Here is a 6,120-nt window from a genome sequence, read left to right on the forward strand (position 1 = left end):
GGGCCCATAGGATATATAGTATGTATATATATATGCTATATATTATATTAAAAAAATTGTTTTATTGTTATTTGAAGACGAGGTTTGCGACTTTGCGAGAAAGCGAGAAGGTCGCCGCCCGCCGCCCACGCCAGGAGTCCAAACGTCACCGTTGCACCTTCACCAAAGCAATCATCCGGCCTTCACCATACATGGTAAAAATAAAAAATGGAGTCAATAAAAGCTTAGGAACAAACTGCAAATCCACCATACACCATCCACACTCACCAGCCATGTCTACACACTACAAATCCACCATAGCAAGTAGCAATCACCAGGTCTTCACTCTTCAGCCCTTCACCTAAGCCTAATCACTTTCACCAGGTTATAAATTTTTCTTTTGCTAGTATTCTATAATTCTATTAATATTGCAATTTTGACTTCCTGATTAGTGATTTCGTGTGCAAATGTGCAATTTTGATTTGTGAATAGTAATTATGAATTAGGAATGCTGCAATGAAATACTATTAGGAATTAGGTTATAGGTACTGCTGCAAATTGTCGAATACTATTAGGAATTACCTAATTCCTAATTCCATTGTGTAAGCAATGAAATACTATTAGGAATACACAATAGAAAATTGCAATGAAATACTATTAGTAATTAGGTACACACGAAAACAATTAAGAAGAAGAAGAAATTTTGATTTGATAATTGTGTACTGATGCAAATTGCAATTATGTACTGCTATACTATTAGGAATTAGGAATGCTACAATGAAATTGTATATGAAGATTGATTTTATTTTGTAAGTTTTGTAATGTGTTTATTCATTTATCTATGCAGGGATTGAAGGCACATGTTTACCTGTTAGGCAAAATAAAGATTGTTGATTAATTGGTTCACAAGTGCAAACGCTTCACATGTGCTTTTGTTCTTTTTTTTTTTTTTTTTTTTTTTTTTTTTTTTTTTTTTTTGGTTAAGATCAATTATAATTTTTATATAATGTTGTCTAAAAAAATTAATCTGGAAGTGAAAAAAAGAAAAAAAAGAAAAAAACAAATTGAGCAGTTAATAGACTCACAAAGAAGAGTTATGAATAAATTTATTAAAGTAGTAGGACCCTCTAATGAAAATTTAGAGAGACCAAACGTAGATAATCTTGAACAATCGAATGAAATTTGAGTAATCAAGATCATATTGGTGAGGATATTGGTAATTTGAGTGGACGGGATAATGTAATAAATAATAGTCCTTTGGGTGAGCATGATAATTTATCAAATGAGTATAATGTTGAAAATATATTGGTTGATGAACAAACTATACTCTTTGTTTTAATATTTATGACCCTAAAAATTGGTCTAATCTTGATAATAAATCAAAATATATTTTGGTTGAAAAGGGGCCTATAAGGGATTTAAATATTGTGTTTTCTTTAGATAATAACTCTAGGCATTTTTCATATGCTTATTATACTAGAAAGTTGAGTAATGGAGAATTAGTGACCGAAAATGGTTAGTTTACTTAAAACATGTGGATAAAGTATATTGTTTTTGTTGTAAGTTATTCAAATCTAATAACAATACAAGTGCTTTAGCAAATGATGGATTTAGAGATTGAAAGCAACTTATTGAGAGACTCAAAGAACATGAGAATAGTATTGAACATATAACTAATATGACAAATTGGAATGAACTAAAAACAAGATTAAATAATAATCAAACTATTGACAAATATTTACAATATGAAATTTCAAATGAAAAAGAACGTTGGAGACAAGTTTTACTACGCATAGTTTCTGTTGTAAAATGTCTTACAAAACATAATTTGGCTTTTCGAGGATCCAATTCAAATATTTACTATGATAATAATTGAAAATTCTTGGGATTGATTGAGATGATTTCAGAATTTTATTTGATAATGCAAGATCATATTAGATGTATTCAAAACCATGAAATTCATCATCATTATCTTGGTCCCAAAATTCAAAATGAGTTAATTTCTATTTTGGCCCAAAGTGTTAAAAGTTCTGTCATAAAATTTATGTTAACTTCTAAATGCAGTATGGGGCCTTTTTTTCACTTGCCCTGAGCCTATAAAACTATAGGAACGGCCATGTTTATCATCAATCGTCTTCCTTCGCCGGTGATTGAGGGGTTCAGTTCTTATCGCAAACTGTATGGTAAAGATCATGATCTTAAAGCTCTTCAAGTTTTTGGTTGCCTTTGCTTCGCATCTACTATGCCTCATTCAAGAAACAAAATGGCACCACGAAGCAGGAGATGCATTTATCTTGGCATGCCAACCAACATTAAGGGATACATGCTATATGACCTGCTTGACAAATCTACTTGTCTCACGTGATGTGGTCTTCTATGAGATGATGTTTCCTTTATCTGAGCATGTTACACACTTTACTGAGTCCGAGCCACAGCTGTTCATCAGTCCCCCTCTACCAAACATTCCCACGTCAACACATCTAACTTATGAGGATCCGAATATACATGAGTTGGATGTCTATCGTTGTCATATTTCTATTGAACCTTCTAATGATCAGTCATCCCATGGATTTGCATCTAATGAAACCCAATATATTGTTGCTAATCAGTTATCACATGGGGCTGCTTCTAATGAAATCCAAGATACCTCTACTAATGACGTAAAAGTGATCAATGTTCTTCTAGTTTCCCTTCGACGCTCAATAGGCTGCAGGATTATTATTGTGACATTGTTATAAGACAAGGATCATCTCCTCATACTCTGTCCAAAGTTGTGTCATATGATAACCTTTCGCTTTCACATAAGGCCTTCAATATGGTTGTCACTTCCATTACAGAACCAAGGACGTATAATCAAGCTATCAAACACGAGTGCTGGAAAGAAGCAATGAAAGCAGAAATCACAACCCTCCAGCCACCCATAGGGTGTAAATGGGTATACAAGATCAAGCTCAAAGCAGATGGTACGATAGAAAGATACAAGGCGAGGTTGATGGCCAAGGGTTACACACAACAATTAAGGGTGAACTACATACATTGAGATGTTTCCCAGTAGCGAGGCTAACTACTATCCGAACCTTATTGGTTGTGGTTCTATCCAATGGTTGGCATATCCATCATATGGACATTAACAACGTGTTCTTACATAGAGATCTAAACGAGGAAGTTTACATGGTACTACCTCCTGACTTTAACAGCACGTTTGGTTCACGGAATGAATTCTAAGGGAATATGAATACTATTCGATAAGGAATGGAATAGGTAAGGAATATAATAGGAATTGTATTTCAACGTTTGGTTCGCTGAGGGAATAGATTTGGGAATTGTATTCCAGCGTTTGGTTGGTTAAAGGAATAGAAATGGAATATATATTTAAAAGACATAAATGCCCTTGTACAAAATTTATTATTATTATTATTATTATTATTATTATTATTATTATTATTATGCATCAATTTACAATCATTTCATAATCAATTGGTAATCAATATATCATAAGTACATTTATTAATATTCAAAAGAAAGAATAACATAAGTTTTTTTAAACAAAATACTCAAAATAATTCAATGATAGTAGCAATGTTCATAAAATATAAATATAAATATGAATAATGATATTAATGGCCAGCAAGAAATCTTCTGATCCACTGTAGTATTCGATCAGGATCAAGACTGAGAAAAAAGCCACTTTATTAGGATGATCAGTGAGCTTTAACGAAACAAGGTTCATTTCATCTAAAGTCAAACCATCAACTTCTTGTAATACACGATCAAGCTTCTGAAACATATCCATATCACGATCATATTGAAGGCCATTAGACAAGTTCTTACCAACTTCTGCCATTGTATTTCTTATTAGCTTCCCAACATTAAGCATACTCTCAACACATATCTCTTTTACCCCGGGCTTCCCTTTCATTACTTCTTTCACGACGAGAGAACCGCGTCCGCATCAGATAGCTTCATCATTACTCCTTTTTCTCTTACTTGAATTGCTTCTTTTTATTCCATCATTTTGTGGCTCAACCTATGTACTCATGAAATCAAAATATTGCTACTTGCTCATCAACGAGCATAGTTCTTGTTTGCCTAACCCTCCTATAGTTTGTAACATTGTACATAACTTTACAAAAGCATGTCGCCGATTCATCCTAAGTTGAGATATGCATTTTTCATCACAAGAATACACTGTTTGTAACATATATTCTCGAGACCCTAAAGTATTAATAATATAAGATTCCATTCGTTTTTTATTAGAACACAAAATTGTCAAGATAGACATCATCATTATAAATAATGAACTCACAGAAGCACAATATATATATATATATATATATATATATATATATATATATATATTAAAATAATAATTGGTAAAAAAAAAGAGAGGAGATTAAAAAAATACCTTGAAGAAGAATTCCAATTTGCAATGGCGGAAGTGAGATGTGTGCGATGACAGAGAGAAAGATGATGCGATGCAATGCGATGAGTTTTAGAAAAGTTTGCATAAAAAATTTAGGTTTGAAAAAGGGTAAAAATATATATATATAATAAAATATCTATTCTTGAGAGGTCAGGAATATGCTAATTAATACCAGGGGGTGCTGGTAATAGCTATTACCCTTGCAATGGTAATAGCTCATTCCCAGGAACAATTGTTTCTGGGAATACAAATGCGAACCAAACAACGGAATAGGTTATTAGTGGGAATGCTATGTCATTCCCTGCCTATTCTGTGAACCAAACAACCTGTAAATAAGAGAAGCCAAACCAAGACTGTAAACTATTAAGATCCCTCTATGGCCTAAAATAAGCAAGTTGACAATAGAACACGAAGTTGAGTACTGCCTTGCTACGTGCTGGTTTCAGAATATCTAGTGCTGATCCATCCTTATTTACCAAAGGTAATGGCAATAGCTTCATTGCTCTTTTGGTCTACATTGATGATATTTTAGTGGCAAGTAGTGAAATGACTCTCATTCAATAGCTTAAAGATTTGCTTGGTGGTGCTTTTAAAATCAAAGACTTGGGTGTCTTAGTCTAGTTTCTGGGAATTGAGGCCAAAGTCAATAGCGTTGGTTTGAATTTGTGTCAACGGAAGTACACCTTGGACATCCTAAATGACGTTGGGTTTCTAGATTGTAAACCGGTGAGCACGCTGATTGTGTCAGGGCATCATTTATTGTGTGAAGATAACACACCTCTTAGTGATCAAGGCAGGTACCATAGGTTGATAGGGAGGTTGTTATACCTTATGGCAACAACGTCGGATATCACCTATGTCATTCACCAACTCAGTCTGTTCGTGAGCACTCCTACTGACAAGCATATGGCTGCTGCACATCGTATACTACGTTATATCAAAGGTTCCTTTGGTCAGGGACTATTCTATCAATTAGCCACCACTCTTAAGATCAAGGCTTTCTTTGATTCCGACTGGGCTTCATGCGCAGAGACTCAAAAATCTGTCATGGTGTTCAAAGAAGCAAGCCACTGTATCCAAGTCTTCATCTGAGGTAGAGTACCGGGCTCTTGCCACCACCACATGTGAAGTACATTGGCTTACCTCTTTGCTTCAAGATCTACATGTACATTTAGACAGTCCTGCCACTGTTTTTTGTGACAACAAATCTGGTATCGCCATTGCTGAAAACTATGTCTTCCATGAGCGGACTAAGCATATCGAAATTGATTGCCACATCATTCGGGAAAGGATTACTCAAGGTTTGATCAAGGTACTATATGTTTCGTCCCTTAATCAATCAAATTGCTAATGGTTTCACCAAGCTTCTTTCAACCTCTCAGTTCCAACTCTTTGTATATAAGTTGGGTGTTCAAGATTTGCACACTCCAGCTTACGAGAGCGTGTTGGAGGAAGAAGAAAAAGGATAGGAGGGTATATTTGTATTTTCCTCTCTTGGTTGTTATAACTGTCATTCTATATTAAGTTAGCAGTTTCTCTCCTTTCCAGCCAGTCTGTAACTTCATATTTTGCTTGAATGAACAATGAAATAAGTGTCCTTGGTTTTCTTTCGCTGTGAGCTTACTCTCCAATAATAAAATATATAAATATAAATGTGTAATTCAACTATCAACTTAAACTTTTAGTTGGAACAAAACACATTCAATTTGGGTAAACAA

At 34.2% G+C, this 6,120-nt stretch overlaps 1 long non-coding RNA gene across 1 annotated transcript; it reads left to right on the forward strand.

Moving 5' to 3' along the window:
• Window positions 1-88: 88 nt before the first annotated feature.
• On the forward strand, window positions 89-860 carry LOC116014909. Its single transcript, XR_004097509.1, has 2 exons — window positions 89-363; window positions 827-860. It is a non-coding gene; the product is annotated as an uncharacterized LOC116014909 (long non-coding RNA).
• The last annotated feature ends 5,260 nt before the right edge of the window (window positions 861-6,120 follow it).

This window comes from Ipomoea triloba, chromosome 4 (assembly GCF_003576645.1).
Source record: "Ipomoea triloba cultivar NCNSP0323 chromosome 4, ASM357664v1".
Classification (NCBI taxonomy): Eukaryota; Viridiplantae; Streptophyta; class Magnoliopsida; order Solanales; family Convolvulaceae; genus Ipomoea; species Ipomoea triloba.